The 20487-nt window shown below is 44.1% G+C and overlaps 1 protein-coding gene across 4 annotated transcripts in view; it reads left to right on the forward strand.

The window, feature by feature from the left end:
- The first annotated feature begins 4745 nt into the window (after window positions 1-4745).
- UIMC1 (ubiquitin interaction motif containing 1) overlaps window positions 4746-20487 on the forward strand; it is a 109338-nt gene continuing 93596 nt past the window's right edge. The window contains exon 1 of one of the 4 annotated variants that reach the window (XM_032158737.2): window positions 4746-4852. The gene's annotated coding sequence lies outside the window, so the exon portion shown is untranslated. Of the gene's footprint in view, window positions 4964-5117; window positions 5260-20487 lie in introns of those variants that run through there. The other 3 variants (XM_032158736.2, XM_058440180.1, XM_032158738.2) reach the window with 3 other exon arrangements.

Here is a 20487-nt window from a genome sequence, read left to right on the forward strand (position 1 = left end):
CTCCCTGGGGTCAAGGGATCCTCCCATCTCAGCCTCCTGAGTAGCTGGGATTATAGGTGCACACCACTATACCCAGCTAAATTTTAAATTTTTTTATAGAGATGGACTCTCACTATGTTGCCCAGGCTGGAGTACAGTGGCTATTCACAGGCATGATTATAGTGTACTACATCCTTGAACTCCTGGGCTCAAGTAATCCTCTCACCTCAGTCTCCTGAGTAGCTGGGACTCCTGGTATGTATCACTGTGCCCAGCTTATAGTTTATTCATTTTTAATTACACAGTAGTGGTTCTTTTTTTCTTTTCTTTTTCTTTCTTTTTTTTTTTTTTTGTGACAGTGTCTTGCTTTGTCACACAAGCTGGAGTGCAGTGGAAAAACCTTGGTGGCTCACTGCAACCTCTGCCTCCTGGGCTCAAGCTATCCTCCCACCTCAGCCTCCCGAGTAGCTGGGACTACAGGTGCAAGCCATCAAGTCCAGCTAATTTTTGTATTTTTTGTAGAGATGGAGTTTTGCCATATTGCCCAGGCTGGTCTCGAACTCCTGAGCTCAAGTGATCTCCCCACCTTTGCCTCCCAAAGTACAGGGATTACAGGCATAAGTCACCACACTTGGCCCAGTAGTGGTTCTTAAAATAAAATCAGAACATTACAGATATATTAAGGTTCCTTTTGTCCACTCCCAATTTTGTACCTCTAGCTCCCTTTTAAAGAGTATCCTCTGGCCGGGCCCGGTTGCTGACTTTGGGAGGCCGAGGCAGGCGGCTTACCTGAGGTCAGGAGTTCAAGACCAGCTTGGCCAACATGGTGAAACCCAATCTCTACTAAAAATACAAAACATTAGCCAGGTGCAGTGGCGCACACCTGTAATCCCAGCTACTCAGGAGGCTGAGGCAGGAGAATCGCTTGAACCCAGGAGGCAGATCATGCCACTGCACTCCAGCCTGGGCAACAGAGTGAGATTTCGTCTCAAAAAAAAAGAAAGTATACTCTATTATGTGTTTATTATATATCCCTGTATCTTCCTAGGCCTATGGAAATACTTTTAGATATATTTACTAACTTCAAAAACATATGGTATTATTTGCATAAGAATATGTGTGTTTACATAAATGGAATCATAATGAGCATATCATTCATCCTACTTTACTCTGTGCTAGGCATTGTTCTAACTTTGACGATACAGCAATACACAAAATAAAGTTTCTATTCTCATGGACCTTACATTATCCTGCCACTTGGTTCTTAAAATTAGTATCATGTATTGAGGTCTATGCATGATGATACATGTAGATCTGTTTCATTTCTTTTTTCTGAGACAGGGTCTCGCTCTGTCACTCAGTTTAGAGTGCAGTGGTGCAATCATAGCTCACTACAACCTGGAACTCCCGGGCTCAACAGATCCTCCTGCCTTGGCCTCTCGAGTAGCTGGGACTACAGACACACACCACCACATTTGGCTACTTGTTTATTTATTTTTTTTCTGGCCACACAGCATCTGTATAATTTTTTGTTTTTTAATTTAATTTTTTGAGACGGAGTCTCACTCTGTCGCCCAGGTTGGAGTTCAAGCAATTCTCCTGCCTCAGCCTCTCGAGTAGCTGGGACTTACTGGCGCATGCCACCACGCCCGGCTAATTTTTCTATTTTTAGTAGAGACAGGGTTTCGCCATGTTGACCAGGCTGGTCTTGAACTCCTGACCTCAAGTGATCCACCCGCCTTGGCCTCCCAAAATGCTGGGATTATAGATGTGAGTCACCGTGCCAGGCCTATTTTTATTTTTAGTAGAGACAAAGTCTCACTGTGTTGCCCAGGCTGATCTTGAACTCCTGGGCTCAAGTGATCCACCCACCTCAGCCTCTCAAAGTGTGTTTCATTTATTTTATTTTTTCATTTCTTAATTGTTGTATGTTATTCTATGAATATACTATATAATACATCATTCTCTTATGATGGACATTTAGTTTTATATCAATTAGGATGTTGTCTACTTCAGGTAACAGAAAAACATGACTCATAATGGTGTACATATTAAGGAAACTTATTACTTCACATCATAGAAAACCCAGAAGTTGAATGGTTGCCAGGTATATATGATTAGGGTCCTAACTCTGCTATTTTCTGTTTTTTTCTCTCTTCTAAGCTCTGAAATAATTATATGTTGTTATATAACAAATTACCCCAAAACTTGGTGGCTTAAAACATAGGCCAGGTGCAGTGGCTTATGCCTGTAATCCCAGCACTTTGGGAGGCTGAGGCAGAAGGATCACTTGTGCCCAGGAGTTTGAGACCAGCCTGGGCACATAATGAGACTTCGCCTCCACAAAAAACAACAAAGAAATAGCTAGCCATGGTGGCATGCACCTGTAGTCTCAGCTACTTGGGAAGCTGAAGTGGGAGGATAGCTTGAGCTCAGGAGTTTGAAGATGCAGTGAGCCGTGATGACACCACTGCATTCCAGTATGGGCGACAGAGTGAGACCTTTAAAAAAAAAAAATCAACCAAAAAACCATAAACATAGTTTTCATAGGTCACGAGTTGGGACACAGCTTAGACAGGTCATTGGCTTAAGGTCTCTCCTAAGATGTGATCAAGCTGTTGCCCTGTGAGTCTTTCCATATGGCTATTTCTCACAGTATAGCATTTGGCCTGAGTGAGCAAATTGAGAACTTGAGATAGTACCCAAGAAGGAAGCCACAGAGTTTTTATAACCCAATCTTGGAAATGACATGCCATCATTTCTGCCTTATTCTATCGTTTAGAAGTGAGTTATTAAGCATAGCCCACACTCAAGAAGAGAGATTACACAAGAGTGTGGTTGCCAGCCTGTGGGATCAAGGGCCATCTTACAGGCTGCCTTCCATAGGCTGTCTGTTTTCAGGTTTGCAGAATGGCTGCCACCACCAATGCATCAATAGTCTTCCTGAAGTAAGATGCCCTAAAAGGATATTTTTGGCCCTGCACTGAAACCTTTTCTGATCTCCCCACTCCTCAATTCAATTCAATCAACATTTTTTGCGTGTTTGCTTTTGGACAGGCCCATTGCTACTTGTGAGGATTACATGGATCATGTCTTCATAGAGCTCACAAGTCTCATATAAGAGATATAGACTCATACAGCAAAGAATTGTAGTATACTGTAGGGGATCGAATGTCCCAGCAGCTGAGGAAGGATGCAGGAGAAATGAACTGAGGTTAGAGGAAGCAGTGAAGAAATGGTTCAGCTGGGTTTTGGAGGATCAGTTGGAGGTAGGTGGCATGGGGGAGATAGGGCAAAGGCATTCCAGAATGTAAATGTTACAGAAAAGTATTAAGAATAAGGTGCCTGTAGTTCCACTTTCGATTACCCTACTGTTAACATTTTCTTATGTTTATTTTTAGGTCTCTCTCTCTCTCTTTTTTTTTTTTTGAGACAGAGTCTCACTCTGTCACCCAGGCTGGAGTGCAGTGGTGTGATCTCAGCTCACTGCAACCTCTGCCTCCCAGGTTCAAGCGATTTTCCTGCCTCAGCCTCCCGAATAGCTGGGATTACAGGCATGTACCACCACGCCAAGCTAATTTTTGTATTTTTAGTGGAGATGGGGTTTCACCATGTTGGTCAGGCTGGTCTCTAACTCCTGACCTCAAGTGATCTGCCCGCCTCGGCCCCCCAAAGTGCTGGGATTACAGGCATGAGCCACCACGGCTGGCCAGGTCTTTCTTTTTAATAGAAATCATGACAGATCGATCTGAAGTCCTGTTTGCTTCTCCCCACATTTTCCCCTACTCCTTCTCTCACCCCTTTACCATTACCATGGTATCCATCTAGTTCATCTTATATGCTTTTACACACATAGGGTTTCTATAAACAGTATATACTGTTCTAATTTACCTATTTTTAAATTTATATAAATCATTTCACAGTGTACATATTTGTTGGCATATTGCTATTTCAATAACTTAAATAGTTGTGACCTAGCAATGTTGACACATATAGGATTCCTTTGTTTTATTTGTTGTAGTATATCACTGTAGGGACATTTGGTGTTTTATTTATGCGAGTCTTATTGGACATTTCTGCTGTTCACATTTTCTGCCAGGAAGCCGGCCTCCTTGGACATGTCTTGTGCACACCTGTAGGAGTGTCTGTATTTTTCTTTTCTTTCCCTTTTTTTTTTTTTTTTGAGACGGAGTCTCGCTCTGTTGCCCAGGCTGGAGTGCAGTGGCGTGACCTGGGTTCACTGCATCCTCCGCCTCCCGGATTCAAGCGATTCTCCTGCCTCAGGCTCCCGAGTAGCTGCTATTACAGGCACGCGCCACCACGGCTGGCTAATTTTTGTATTTTAGTACAGAAGGGGTTTCACTATGTTGACCAGGCTGGTCTCGAACTCCCGACCTCAGGTGATCCGCCCGCCTCGGCCTCCCAAAGCGCTGGAATTACAGGCGTGAGCCATCGCACCCGGCATTTCCGTATTTTTCTAGACGTGAAATTGCTGGGTCATAAAATGGACATTTTAAATTTCACCACACGGAATCGTCCTCAAAAGTGGCCGTTCTATACATTTTACCCCACAGCTATCTCCCAGTCTGTTGTTACTCCTTGCTTTCCCTCAAAGCGCAACCAACTGAGACCGCGCAAGGCGCGAGCCGGGTCACGGGCGGTCAGCGCCTCCCGCGCAGTTGGTACGTCCCGGATGGCTCCCCCGCGGCGGGGGTTGGTTAAGTCTCCGCGCGCCGCGCCTGCGCCCGCCCCGAGAGCGCGTCTCTGGCATCGGACGCGCGCGCCCCTCCCCCTCCCCCCGCGCTCCCAACGTGTGGCCGCTCGCGACCCCCGGCAACCCGGAGAAGGTCAACAGAGCGGCCCGCGCCAGCGAGTGAGTACTTGCCGCCTGCGCACAACTCCGCCCGCCCCTCCCTGCCTCCTTCTCTTCCTCAGCGGGTCCGCGGCCCGCTCCTTTCCGGGAGGGGCGCTTCCCGACGCCGAGGTAGGCCTCTCCCGACGCCGGGGCGGCCCTTCCTGATGCCGGGGTGTGTCCCTCGCGACGCGGGGGTGGGCTCCGGACGCCGGGGCGGGCCTTGCCGAAGTCGGGGGTGGGTCCCTCCGGACGCCGAAGTGGGCTCGGGATGCGGGGTTGGGACCCTCCCGATTCCGGGGGCGGATTCCGGACGCCGGGACCGGCCATTACTGGTGCCGGGTTGGGCTTCTCCAGATGCCGGGGCTGGGTCCCTCCCGACGCTCGGGTGGGCTCGGGACGCGGGGTGAGTCCATCCCGACGTTGAGGTAGGCTCGGGACGCGGGTTGGGTCTCTCCTGACGCCACGCAGGGCCCCTCGGAACGCCAGGTTGGGCTTTGCACCCTCGGTTGCCGGGCGGGTCCCTTTCACACCTGGGGGGCGGCCTGCATCCTCCCGGGCGTCGGGCGAGCGCCGAGCTCCCTCAGCCGTGGTCCGCGCCGCCTCACGCCTCGGGGCGCCAGGCCTGCGCTCCTTCCCGCGCCGGGTTACTATTTTGTTGTATGATCCTCGTTTTCTCTAATTATTTGCCCCGAAAAAAACCCCCAGCGCTGTCCTTGGAGATCCCTATCGTCGTAGACGCTTTCGTCCCCGCAGGGCCGTCGCGTTTCCAGGTGCTCTCAGGCAGCGCCGCAGACTACCGAAGCGCCACAGCCGGCGGGCTGGTGCCCTGCCGCTCAGTTAACGGGGCGCGAGTCCCGGGCAGTAGTGGAGCTGGATTTGAATCCCGGCAGCTGGACTCCAGTGTTCTTTCATTTAATCACTATAGCGCACTGAGATATAGAAATGACACCGGAAAAAGTGAAAAGTTTATGCTTCTATCTTTATTGTTTTACTGTCAAGGGAGGCAGTGCCTTGTAGTCGAATGAAAGTGTGTTTTTGGAATCAGATACATTCAGCTTCAACTCTCAGCCCTTTACCAGCTTATCAGCTGTTTGCCTACGTTTCCTCACGTGGAACATCGTGATGTGAATATCTATCTACGACGTAGAGTTGTTGTGATAACTAGATACTACAGTCGTGTTTGGATTGTATTGTTATACACTTGTCCTAAACTGTGGCTGAATATAAACTGAAAATAAAGTATCAGGGATGTATGCGTGTGTAGGTATGCATTTACCTTTTTACAAAAATTACAGAAATAAGTTCATTGTATTTAGTTATTAGAGCGCTTGGTCGATGGGCGTGGTGACTCACTCCTATACTCCCAGCACTTTGAGAGGCCGAGGCAGAAAAATCACTTGAGTCCAGGCGTATCAAGACCGGCCTGGGCAACATAGGAGACCCTGTCTCTACAAAAAATAAAAAAAATTATCAGAGTGTGGTGGCGCCTGCCTATAGTCTCAGCTACTCAGGTGGCTGAGGCAGGAGGATCCCGTGAGCTCAGGAGGTGGAGGCTGCAGGTGAGCTATGATCGTGCCACTGCCCTTCAGCATGGGCAAGAGAGTGAGACCCTGTCTCTTAAAACCCTCAAAAAAAAAAAAAAAAAATTAGCTGGGTGTGGTGGCGCGTGCCTGTGGTTCCCAGCTTCTCGGGAAACTGAGGTAGGAGGATTGCTTGACCTTTGGACCAGGTCGAGGCTGATTGCCCTACTGCACTCCAGCCTGGGTGACAGAGCAAGGCCTTGTCTCCAAATAAAGAAAGTGCTAGGTACCTATTTAGGGGTAAAAGTCAATCATTTATAAAGGATTGTTCTTAAGGTCCCTATGCCCCCAAGCTTTCAAAGCAATTTTGACAAGTTTGGTACCCAGACTGTCAAGATTTTAAATTACCTTGTCAGTGATTTTTCTTCAGATAGATCAAGACGATGGATGTGCTGAAAGAAAATGGCAAATAATATCTGAATTTGAGGATTTTCGAGGACACTGCCCAAAATGTTACCTGTGAAATAAATCTCATTACTGGGGCACCTGTCCTGCTTCTGCATCTTTCTGGAGACATTTTGTTCCTTAATTGTCATTAAGAAGCTGCTGTTGGCATCCAGACTTGATTCCTCCTTCATTGGCAGTTAGTGGTAATTCATTTTAGCTTTAGTTCAATAAGCGAAGATAGACCATTATTTTAGTGAGTTCTTCATCTTGAAGGGTAGTAACTTAAAAAAAAATAGTAGTTGAACTATATACAGGCTTGCTTGTTTAAATGAACTGATCAGGGACCTTTCTTATTTACGTTTTTAGAATTACTGTGGAAAACAGTAGTGTGGCTAAATCTCATGAAGCACTGGAAATTTTGGAATTTGTATCTGTGGGGAGCCTCTACTTAATGCTTCTTATCGATCCTTCATCTGCTGTGATTCTTTGAAAACCCACCTTGAGCCTGCAGTGGTTCTATGCTGGGTTATTTATTTATATGCCTTTTAGAAATTAGATATATTTTGTGGTGTAGGTTCCTTTGCTATCAAATTTGAGCATATTGGTTTAAATATATGGTACATGTAATCCCAGCACTTTGAGAGGCTGAGGTGGGCAATTGCTTGCTCCCAGGAGTTCAAGACCAGCTTGGGTAACGTGGTGAAACCCAGTCTCTACAAAAAGTACAAAAAATTAGCTGGGCTTGTTGGCACATGTCTGTAGTCCCAGCTGCCCAGGAGGCTCTGGTGGGAGGATTGCCTGATCCTGGGAAGTCGAGGCTGCAGTGAGCTATTATCATGCCACTGCACTCCATCACAGAGTGAGGCCTTGTCTCAGTAACAATACACGTGCACACACACGGTACAGGAAACATTTAAATAGGATGAAAACTGCTCTGTGTGAGAAGTTTTCCCGGTGCATTATGCTTCTCCAGTCTTCCCCCATACTCATCTCTGCTGCCAAGTGCTACTAATGCTATACTCTTAGATTTAAGGGTTACCTTAAGTTTTTTTTTTGTTTGTTTTTGAGACAGAGTCTCGTTCTGTCGCCCAAGCTGGAGTGCAGTGGCGCAGTCTCGGCTCACTGCAATCTCTGCTTCCCAGGTTCAAGTGATTCTCCTGCCTCAGCTTCCTGAGTAGCTGGGATCACAGGCGCGTGCCACCATGCCCGGGTGATTTTTGTATTTTTAGTAGAAATGGGGTTTCACCATGTTGGTCAGGCTGGTCTTGAACTCCTGTCCTCGTGATCCGCCTGCCTTGGCCTCCCAGAGTGCTGGGATTACAGGTGTGAGCCACCGCACCTGACCTACCTTAAGTTTTATATCCTCCATACAACTTTTTTCAGCCATATCCTTTTATATTACAATTACTACTCAAAGTATGTTTGAATTCTGTTGTTACACACCTGTCTCAAATTGAGACTGAGTATAAACTGGGAAATAAAATATCAAGGGGGTGTGTGTGTGTGTGTGTGTGTGTAGGTATGCATTTACCTATTTTTTAAAATTACAGAAATAAGCTTGTTGTAATTAGTTGATAAAGTGCTTGGTGGTACTTTAATTTTTTTTACCTTTAATTTTATCCTGTGCATTAAATGCATATATAGCATTTAATAATTTAAATATACACTTTGTGCTCCTTATTCACTCAGCAAATATTTATAGGTGCATATCCTGAATCAAGCAGCAGTTTTAGTTAGAGGAGATATAAGTCATGGAAATTGGAGTCCAGTTTTCATGTTGGGAGACAAAAGTGCAAGTGCCTACTGTGTTTGGGCAAATTACTTTTCTGAACCTATGTTTCCTCATAATGATATATTCGGATTTCTTAGGATTTATTGAAAATTCACTCATCAAATATTTATTATTATCATTATTATTATTTTTGAGACGGAGTCTCGTTCTCTCCTTAGCTGGAGTGCAGTGGTGCGATCTCCGCTCACTGCAAGCTCCGCCTCCTGGGTTCACGCCATTCTCCTGCCCCAGCCTCTCAAGTAGCTGGGACTACAGGCGCGTGCCACTACGCCTGGCTAATTCTTTGTATTTTTAGTAGAGACGGGGTTTCACTGTGTTATCCAGGATGGTCTTGATCTCCTGACCTCGTGATCCACCCGCCTCGGCCTCCCAAAGTGCTGGGATTACAGGCGTGAGCCGCCGTGCCCAGCCATATTTATTATTTTTAAAAACTTTTTATTAAGATATCATTTATATACAGTAGAGTGAACCAATCTTAATTGTACAGTTCAGTGTGTACACCCGTGTAAGTACCACCAAGGTATGGAACATTTTCAGAAGGCTCCCTTGTGTCTTTCCCAATCAGTACCTTCCAGAGGTAACCGATGTTCTGACTTGGATCACCAGAGGTTAATTGTTTTATTTTTTATTTTTATTTTTTGGGAAAAGGTCTCACTGTCACCAGTTTGGAGTGCAGTGGTGCAATCATAGCTCACCACAACCTCGAACTCCTGGGCTGGAGATCCCTTCTCCTCAGCCTTCTGAGTAGCTGGCACTACAGGCTCACACCACTATGCCCAGCTAATTTTTAAATTTTTTTGTAGAGTTTTTTTTTTTTTTTTTGAGACAGTCTCACTGTTGCTCAGGCTGGAATGCAGTGGTGCGATCTTGGCTCACTGCAACCTCTCCCTTCTGGGTTCAAGTGATTCTCGTGCCTCAGCCTCCCAAGTAGCTGGGATTACAGGTATGTGCCACCATGTCTGGCTGATTTTTTTTTTTTTTTTTGAGATGGAGTCTTGCTCTGTTGCCCAGGCTGGAGTGCAGTGGCGTGATCTCAGCTCACTGCAAGCTCCGCCTCCCGGGTTCACGCTATCTCCTGCCTCAGCCTCCCAAGTAGCTGGGACTGCAGGCGCCTGCTACCTCGCCCTGCTAATTTTTTGTATTTTTTTTTTTAGTAGAGATGAGTTTTCACCGTGTTAGCCAGGATGATCTTGATCTCCTGACCTTATGATCCACCCACCTCAGCCTCCCAAAATGCTGGGATTACAGGCATGAGCCACCGTGCCTGGCCCTCAGTTTATTCTTTGTCAAGATTGTTTAAACTGTTCTGGGGCCCATGCTTGTCTATATACATTTAGAATAAGCTTGTTTATGACTACTAAAAGTCTTAGTGGAATTTTTATAGGAATTGCATTAAACCTAAGATAATGTTCTGTGCTCCCAAAGGTTGAAGAAAAAAAACAACAACCTAGGATCAGTTTGGGGAGAATTGATAATGTTTACTATGTTGAAGCTTCCAACCCGAGGGCATGGTATGTCTCTACTTATTTAGGTCTTTGATTTCTTTCGCTAGTTATTCAAAAAACAAAGCCCCATAAAACAACTTACGCATAAATCTATCCACACACCTGCAGTGAACTCATTTTCGACAAAGGTGCCAAGAACATACACTGGGGAAAAGACAGTCTCTTCAATAGTGCTTAGAAAACTGGATATCTATATGCAGAAGAATGAAACTAGGCCTCCATCTCTTGCCATATACAAAAATCAAATAAAAATGTATTAAATGTATTAAATCTAAGACCTCAAACTATGAAATTACTACAAGAAAACTTTGGGGAAACTCTCTAGGATATTGGTCTGGGCAAAAACTTCTTGAGTAATATCCCATAACCACAGGCAACCAAAGCAAAAATGGACAAATGGGATCACATGAAGTTAAAAAGCTTCTGCACAGCAAAGGAAACAATAAAGTGAAGAGACAACCCACAGGATAGGAGAAAATATTTGCAAACTACCCATCTGACAAAGGATTAATAACCAGAATATATAAGGAACTCAACTCAATAGGAAAAAAATCTAATAATCCAATTTAAAAAATGGGCAAAAGATTTGAATAGACATTACTCCAAAGAAGACATGCAGGCCGGGCATGGTGGCTCAGGCTTGTAATCCCAGCACTTTGGGAGTCCGAGGCAGGTGGATCACCTGAGGTCGGGAGTTCGAGACCAGCCTGACCAACGTAGAGAAACCCCATCTCTACTGAAAATACAAAATTAGCCGGCCATGGTGGTGCGTGCCTGTAATCCCAGCTACTCAGGAGGCTGAGGCAGGAGAATCACTTGAACCTGGGAGGCAGAGGTTGCAGTGAGCCGAGATTGTGCCATTGCACTCCAGCCTGGGCAGTAAGAATGAAACTCCATCTCAAAAATAAAAAATAAAAAAAAAGACATGCAAGTGGAAAACAGGCATATGAAAAGGCGTTCAACATCATTGGTCATCAGAGAAATGCAAGTCACAACTACAGTGAAATATCTCACCCCAGTTAAAATGGCTTATATCCAAAAACACGTAATAGGAAATGCTGGCAAGGATATGGGGTAAAGGGAACCCTTGTACACTGCTGGTGGGAATGTAAACTAGTACCACCACTATGGAGAACAGTTTGGAGGCTCCTCAAAAAACTAAAAGTATGCCGGGCGTGGTGGCTCATGCCAGTAATCCCAGCACTTTGGGAGGCCGAGGCGGCAGATCACGAGGTCAGATTGAGACCATCCTGGCTAACATGGTGAAACCCCATCTCTACTAAAAATGTAAAAAAATTAGCCAGGCGTGGTGGCGGGCGCCTGTATCCCAGCTACTCAGGAGGCTGAGGCAAGAGAATGGTGTGAACCCAGGAGGCGGAGCTTGCAGTGAGCTGAGATCGTGCCACTGCACTCCCGCCTGGGTGACAGAGCCATCTCAAAAAACAAAACAAAAAACTAAAAGTAGAGCTGTCGTATGATCCAGCAGTCCCACTGCTGGGTATGTATCCAAAAGAAAGGAAATCAGTATATTGAAGAGATATCTGCACTCCCAGGTTTGTTGTAGCACTATTTACAATAGCCAAGATATGGAATCAACCTAAGTGTCCATCAACAGATGAATGGATAAAGAAAATATGGTACTTATGCATAATGGAGTACTATTCAGCCATAAAAATGAATGAGATCCTGTTATTTGTAACAACATGGATGAAACTGAGGGTCATTATGTTGAGTGAAATAAGCCAGGCACAGAAAGACAAACATTGCATGTTCTCACTTATTTGTGGGATCTAAAAATCAAAACAGTTGAGCTAATGGAGATAGTGAGTAGAAGGATGGTTACTAAAGGTTGGGAAGGGTAGTGGGGGATGATGGGGAGGTGGAGATGGTTAGTGGGTACCAAAAAAAAAAAAAAAAGAATCAATAAGACCCAGTATTTGATAGCACAGTAGGATGACTTATAGTCAATAATAATATAATTGTACATTTCAAAATAAAACAGTATAATTGTATTGTTTGTAACACAAAGGATAAATGCTTGAGGGGATGGGTACCCTATTTTTTATGATCTGATTATTACATATTGCGTACCTGTATCAAAGCATCTCATGTATCCCATAAATATATGCACCTGTGTACCCACAAAAATTAAATTTAACAAAATGTATAAGACTTATATGCTAAAAACCAAAATGTATGTTAGAAAACTTAAAAATGCTGCAAGATTATTTTGAGGATTATTATTATTATTTTTTCTGAGACAGGATCTCGCTCTGTCACTCAGTCTGGAGTGCAGTAGCACAATCACACTGCAGCCTTGATCTCCTGGGCACAAGTTATCTCCCACCTCAGCCTCCTGAGTAGCTGGGACTACAGGTATGCAACACCATGCCTGACTGATTTTTAATTTTTTTTTGTAGGGACGGGGTCTTGCTGTGTTGCCCAGGCTGGTCTCAAACCCCCTAGCTCAAACAGTCCTCCTGCCTTGGCCACCCAGAGTGCTGGAATTACAGGCGTGAGACACTGTACCCAGCCTGAGCATTATTTTTAAATTAAAAATGAGCACAGACTTGTAGGAATTTTGAATAAATGAGAAAAATACATATAAATTCACCACACTAAATTATTCTAAGGTTTGTATAATTAAGTTTTTTTTGTTTTGTTTTTGTTTTTTTTTTGAGACGGAGTTTTGCTCTTGTTGCCCAGGCCAGAGTGCAATGGCATGATCTCGGCTACTGCAACCTCCGCCTCCCGAGTTCAAGCGATTTTCCTGCCTCAGCCTCCTGAGTAGCTGAGATTACAAGCATGCACCATCACGCCTGGCTAATTTTGTATTTTTAGTAGAGACAGGGTTTCTCCATATTGGTCAGGCTGGTCTCGAACTCCTGACCTTAGGTGATCCACCCGCCTTGGCCTCTCAAAGTGGTAGGATTACAGGCGTGAGCCACCGTACCCAGCATTTTTTTTTTTTTTTTTTTTTTTTGAGACAGAGTCTTGCTCTGTCGTCCAGGCTGGAGTGCAGTGGTGGCACAATCTCAGTTTAGTGCAACCTCTGCCTCCTGGGTTCAAGTGATTCTTGTGCCTGAGCCACTCGAGTACCTGAGATTACAGACATGTGCCACCATGCCCAGCTAATTTTTGTCTTTTTAGTAGAGATGGGGTTTCACCATGTTGACCAGGCTGGTCTCGAACTCCTGACCTCAGATGATCTGCGGAAAGTGCTGGGATTACAGGTGTGAACCGCCGCAAATAAGTATTTATTGATCCCCTGTCATTTGCCACGGCATTTGGTAGGTGCTGGGACTGTTTCTTCCTTGCCTTCCTTAAGGCTATAGTCCATTGAGAAAGACAGACATTTCCTTAAAAATCACGCAAATGAATGTATAATTAATAGATGAATTGGATATGAAAAATGAGGGAAAGAGAGTTAAAGATAACATCTTGGTTCTGTACAGGGCTGGAAGGTGTGTACTAGCTTTCAAGTCTACCCCAACTCTTACTTTCCTCAGGGCTCTCAAATTTGTGTGTGTGTGTGTGGGTGCGCGCGCGTGCACATAGATCCTGCTGAGCAGGGTTATGTAGGAAGCTTGGGCCTATTGTGGTCTCTGCTGTGCATTTGAACAGCCTCTGATCATTCTGGGATATTTTGAGAGTTTATGAATCCTCCTATGGCTGTCTTATTTCATGGAGCTTCCTGATAAATCTCTGACTCATCTTCTCATTTGTTGCTTGTCTCAGATAAGACCCAATAGCAGGCAGTTGGCCTCTAAGATTGGAGTAACGATACTCCACATCTCATCTGTTCCCTTCAGCTGTCGCAGTGCAGTGGTTTGTACTCATATTCTGTCCTTCCCTGGTTAAACTACTGGACTCATAGTTCAACCTGTGATTTGAACTGAGGAGTAGGGTACTGAATATGGGAGTTGATCCTAGGTGTGAATCACAGAGACTCATGGTATTCTTACCCAAAGTTCAGTCGTTTTCATGAGTAAACATTTCTTAGTTTGTTTTATGCTTTTGGTCAGTTTCCAAGTGCTGAAATGGTTGTTTTGATTGTTTCGTATTAGTTTTATAGTTTTCTTGAGAAGAGATTTGTCAACCTCCTTACATTGTCATGATGGTAACCACAAGTCCTTTTTTAGTTTGTTTATTGACTTAACACCACTCAGTGACTATTTTGAGTTTTCATCAAGGTATATAACTGTGTAATCACCTCCACAATCAAGATAGAGAACATTACCTCAAAAGTTACCCTCCTGCCCCTTACCAGTAATTTCTCTTCCTCTTGTGACCTGGCTCCAGGCAAATGCTGGTCTGTTTTCCTTTAACTGTTGATTAGTTTTTTTCTAGTTTCATACAGGTAGAATCATAGTTTGTAGTCTTTTAGACATTGCTTCTTTTGCTCACCATAATGTCTTTGAGATTCATCTGTGTTGTTGGATGCATCAGTAGTTTGTTCCTTTTTATTGTTGAGTAATTTTTCATTGTAGAGATATGTCTCAATTTGTTTATTCACATGTTGATGGATATTTGGGTTATTTTCAGTTTTTGTCTCTTATGACTAAGGCTGCTATGATGAACATTCACGTCTTTATTTCTCTTGAGTAAATACGTAGGAATGAAATGGCTAGGTCATGTAGTAGATACATGGCTTTACTTTTTAAGAAACTCCCAAACTGTTTTCCAAAGTGGATGTACCACTTTATATTCTTTCCTTTTTTTTTTTTTTTTTGAGATGGAGTTTCGCTCTTGTTGCCCAGGCTGGAGTGCAATGGCATGATCTCGGCTCACCGCAACCTCTGCCTCTGAGGTTCAAGCGATTGTCCTGCCTCAGCCTCCCAAGTAGCTGGGACTATGGGCTCCCGCCACCATGCCCGGCTAATTTTTTGTGTTTGTAGTAGAGATGGGGTTTCACTGTGTTAGCCAGGATGGTCTCGATCTTTTCACCTCGTGATCCGCCCGCCTTGGACTCCCAAAGTGGTAGGATTACAGGCGTGAGCCACCGTGCCTGGCCTTTTTTTTTTTTTTTTTTTTGAGACAGAGTCTTTCTCTGTTGCCCAGTCTGGAGTGCAGTGGTATGATCTCGGCTTCTGAGTTCAAGCAATTCTCCTACCTCAGCCTCCTGAGTAACTGGGATTACAGGTGCATGTCACCACACCCAGCTAATTTTTGCATTTTTAGTAAAGACGAGGTTTCACTGTGTTGGCCAGGCTGGTCTCAAATCCTTGTCCTCAAGCAATCTGCCTATCTCGACCTCCCAAAGTGCTGGGATTATAAGTGTGAGCCACCATGCCCAGCCCACAAGTTGTCGTTTCATCTGTTGATGGAATCTGTGTTGTCTTTGGTGTTTGACATTATGGAAAGAGCTGCTATGAACATACATATACAAGTTTTTGGATGGTAATGTTTTCATTTCTACTGGGTAATTAATAGTAGTGGAATTGAAGCAAAGTTAAAAAGAGAAAAACAAGTTTTCCTGTACTTGGCTGACTCACTCCAAGGCCAGCAATAGGCAGGGCCCTGGCAGAGCCTTGATAACACTATCTGAAAAGCCAGAGCCCAAAGGAATGAGCTCCAGAGACTCTCCCAGCACATTGCCCCCCACACCCCTGCCCCAGAGCGAGGATGAGAAAAAAAAAACAAATTCCTTTCTCATAACTATTTCTACAAATACCTGTGTTTCACAAGTTTTGTTAAGTTCCTGTTTTCCCTACAGTGCAGCTGCAAGATCAAAAGCTATGGCTGCGTTGCGAGACCTGTTGCAATTTAATTAACTGCCTTTGTTCTGCTTCTGTAAGCCTGCTTGCCTACCCCATGAGTTTTGCACCGTCACATTCCCACCACATCATTCAAACTAGCCAACTCCCTTTCAGAAGTGTTTATAATTATAAAGTCAAGCCCTGTCTTTGTTTAGGGCTCAGCCTTTGGATGTTAATCTGCTGGGCTGGTGGCCACCTGAAGAAAAATCCTCCTGTTCCACCCATTGGTCTCTCCAGTCTCCAGATTCCCGCAACAGAATGACCGGCTTACATGATAGTTATACTTTTTTTTTTTTTTTTTTTTAAAGAAACTGCCAGTTTTCCAAAGTGGTTATGCCATTTTACATTCCCATTAGCAGTATATGAGAGGTTCATTATATTCTGCATTCCTGCCCACATTTCTGTTGTCACTATTTTCAATTTTAGCCATTCTAATGGATGTGCAGTGTTAGGCCATTGTAAATTTAATTTGTAATTTCTTGATGACTAATGATATTGAGCATCTGTTTGTTTTTTCTTATTGGCCTTTAGTATACCTGCTTTTGTGAAGTTTGTTAATATCGCTTGCTTCTTTTAAAAATTGGTTTGTCTTTTTAAATTTTTTGTTTTGAGATAGGGTCTCAGTGTGTTGTTCAGGCTGGAGTGTAATTTTTGGAATCCACCTAGAGATGTAAAGTGACATAGCCAGCCTCCCAGTGTTTATTTATGTGTGTAATAAGCATGTTTATGCTGCATTATCCAAGTGTTTTTTACTATTTCATCCTTTTTACACTTGGATTTTTGTATGCTTTCTTTTTTTTTTTTTTTTTTTTGAGATAGAGTTTCACTCTTGTCATCCAGGCTGGACTGTAGTGGTGTGATCTCGGCTCACTGCAACCTCTGCTTCCTGGGTGCAAGCAGTTCTCCTGCCTCAGCCTCCCAAGTAGCTGGGACTACAAGTGCCTGCCACCATTCCTGGCTAATTTTTGTATTTTTAGTAGAGACGGGGTTTCCCCATGTTGACCAGGCTGGTCTCAAGCTCGTGACCTCAGGTGATCCTCCTGCCTCAGCCTCCCAATGTGCTGGGATTACAGGCATGAGCCACCGTGCCTGGCAGATTTTTGTATGTTTTCCAGTACATAAAATACATACATTAGTATTCATATAGTTAAAAAAGTAAATATACATATGTTGTGGTTGTGCCTTAAAAATTATCAGTAGAGATACTTTATATATATAATTATACTTTAAGTCTTTAAGTTCTGGGGTACATGTGCAGAACGTACAGGTTTGTTATATAGGTATGTTCATGCCATGGTGATTAGATATATTTTTAAAAGGTAAGAAAATATTTGTGCCTGGGCATGGTGGCTCACATCTGTAATCCCAGCACTTTGGGAGACCAGGGTGGGAGGATCACTTGAGCCCAGGAGTTTGAGACCAGTCTGGGCAATGTAGTGAGACCTTGTCTCTACAAAAAATACAAAGTAAATTAGGTGGGTGTAGTGGCACATGCCTGTGGTCCTAGCTACTTGGGAGGTTGAGATGGAAGAATTGCTTAAGTCTAGGAGGTTGAGATTGTGGTGAGCCGTGTTGGCCTCGTGAAGTGCTGGGATTACAGGCATGAGCCACTGCACCCGGCCAATAATTTTTTTTTTTTTTTGAGATGGAGTCTTGCTCTGTTGCCCTGGCTGGAGTGCAGTGGCACAATCTTGGCTCAACCCCTGTCTCCGGGGTTCAAGTGATTCTCATGCCTCAGCCTCCCCAGTAGCTGGGATTATAGGTGCACACCACCATGCCCAGCTGATTTTTGTATTTTTAGTAGAGATGGGGTTTCGCCATGTTGGCCATGCTGGTCTCGAACTCCTGACCTCAGGTGATCCACCTGCCTCAGCCTCCTAAAGTGCTGGGATTACAGGCGTGAGCCAACATTTCTGGCCTAATAATTCTTTATATATTCTGGATACAAGTCTTTTGCAAGATAAATGTATTGCACATATTTTCTTCCATTCTATGGTGGCTTTTTATTGTTTTTTTTGATACGGGGTCTTACTCTGTTGCCTAGGCTGGAGTGCAGTAGCGTGACCACATCTCATTGCAGCTTCGACCTCCCTGGCTCAGTTGATCCTTCCACTTCAGCCTTCTGAGTAGCTGGAACTACAGGCGTGTGCCACCATACCCAACTAATTAAAAAAAAATTTTTTTTTATAGAGACAAGGCCTTGCTATTTTACCCAGACTGTCATTCTGTGGCTTCTTAATGGTCTTTTTTTAAAGAGCAGAAGTTTTAAATTTCAATGAAGTCAAATTTGTCAATTTAAAAAATTTCTTTATGTCCTAAGAAAGCTTTATTTACTCGAAGTCACCCTTTTTTTTTTCTCTTAAATTGAGACAGGGTCTCACTATGTTGCTGAGGCTCATCTTGAACACTTGAGTTCTAGTGATCCTTCTGCCTCGGCCCCGCAAAGTGCTGGGATTACAGGCATGTGCTACTATTCCCGGCCAAATCTTGATAGTTCTACACTCTTTTGGGTCTTTCGCTCCTTTGAGAATTCAATAAAAAATATAAAAATTTTTCCAAGGAAGATACAGAAAAAACCAATTTTACACACAATTTTAGTTAATCCCCTGAAGCCAATCTATAGATTCTTTAAGGGCTTTTGGATTGACAGGTTAAGAACTCTTGGCCGGTAGTTCTCTAAGTATTAATCTAAGATCTGTCTCTTCTTTTGAGATGAGGTCTTACTCTGTTGCCCAGGCTAGAGTGCAGTGGCGTCATCATGGCTCAATGCAGCCTCCACCTCCCTAGGCTCAGGTGATCATGCCACCTTAGCCTCTCAAGTAGCTGGGACTATAGGTGTGCACCACCACACCTGGCTAATTAAAAAAATTTTTTTGTAGAGATGGGGTCTTTTTTTTTTTTTTTTTTTTGAGGGAGAGTCTTGCTCTGTCGCCCAGGCTTGAGTGCAGTGACACAATCTCGGCTCACTGCAAGCTCCGCTTCCCAGGTTCACGCCATTCTTCTGCCTCAGCCTCCCGAGTAGGTGGGACTACAGGTGCCCGCCACCACGCCTGGCTAATTTTTTGTATTTTTAGTAGAGATGGGGTTTCACCATGTTAGCCAGGATGGTCTCCATCTCCTGACCTCGTGATTTGCCCGCCTTGGCCTCCCAAAGTGCCGGGATTATAGGTGTGAGCCACCGCGCCTGGCCTCTTTTTTTTTTTTGAAACGGAGTTTCACTCTTGTTGCCCAAGCTGGAATGCAATAGCACCACCATGCCTGGCTAATTTTGTATTTTTAGTAGAGATGGGATTTCACCATGTTGGTCAGGCTGGTCTTGAACTCCCGACCTCAGGTGATCGACAGGCGGTCTTTCTGTGTTGCCCAGGCTGGTCAGATCTGTCTTCTCAATTTGCCAGATTTCATATTTTTTCCCCTCAGTTGTCTTTGCTGTTTCTCCCCAAAGAGCTTTGTTCTTTGGGTAGTCTTCATTATGGTAGTAGCAGACCTGAGTCTAAAAAGGTAGAGTAAGGTGAATTGTTAAAACTGAGGCCGGGCGCGGTGGCTCACGCCTGTAATCCCAGCACTTTGAGAGGCCACGGCGGGCGGATCACGAGGTCAGCAGATCGAGACCATCTTGGCTAACACGGTGAAACCCTGTCTCTACTAAAAATACAAAAAAAATTAGCCGGGCATGGTGGCGGGCGCCTGTAATCCCAGCTACTCAGGAGGCTGAGGCGGGAGAATGGCATGAACCTGGGAAGCAGAGCTTGCAGTGAGCTGAGATAGCGCCACTGCAGTCTGGCCTGGGCGAAAGAGCGAGACTCCATCTCAAAAAAAAATAAAAATAAAAAATAAAACTGAGGACTTGATTAGTCACGATGGCTCGTGCCTGTAATCCTAGCATTTTGGGAGGCCAAGGCAGGAGGATCGTTTGAAGCCAGGAGTTCAAGACCAGCCTGGGCAACATAGCAAGACCCCCATCTCTTTAAAAAAAAAAAAATTAGCTGAGTGTGGTGGTGTACTCTTGTAGTCCTACCTACCTGGGAAGCTGGGGCAGGAGGATTCCTTGAACCTAAGAGTTAGAGGTTGCAGCAAGCTATGATCATACACACTGCACTCAAGCCAAGGCAACAGAACAAACCCCTATCTCAAAAAACAAAAACATAAATATAAAATCTGTTTATATTAGAAATATGGCAACATTTGTACAAATGTTGCATTTGTGTTTTTTCCATTTCTGTTATAGTTTGGGGTTTAGAAAATTCACTTCTTGCGAATTAATATAAAAATTAATTTATTTTAGGAAGTACAAATATGTCATCTTATTTGTGTTTTAATTTGTGTAATGGTAACTTGATAGGTTTTTAATCTTTTCCTGCTGCTATAACAGAATATCTTAGACTGAGTAATTTATAAACAATACAATTTTTTTTGTTCACAGTTCTGAAGTCTGGTAAATCTAAGATCAAGGTGCCTGATGAGGGCTTGCTTTCTGCTTAAAAGATGGGACCTTCTTGCTGTGTCCTCACATGGCAGAAGGGTAAAAGGGGCAAACAAGTTCTCTTAGGCCTCTCTTATAAGGGCACTAGTCCCATTCATGAGTGCTGTCTCTTCATGACTTCCCTAAGGCCCCATTTCTTTCTTTTTT

Source organism: Hylobates moloch, unplaced genomic scaffold, assembly GCF_009828535.3.
Source record: "Hylobates moloch isolate HMO894 unplaced genomic scaffold, HMol_V3 SCAFFOLD_6, whole genome shotgun sequence".
In the NCBI taxonomy this organism is placed as follows: Eukaryota; Metazoa; Chordata; class Mammalia; order Primates; family Hylobatidae; genus Hylobates; species Hylobates moloch.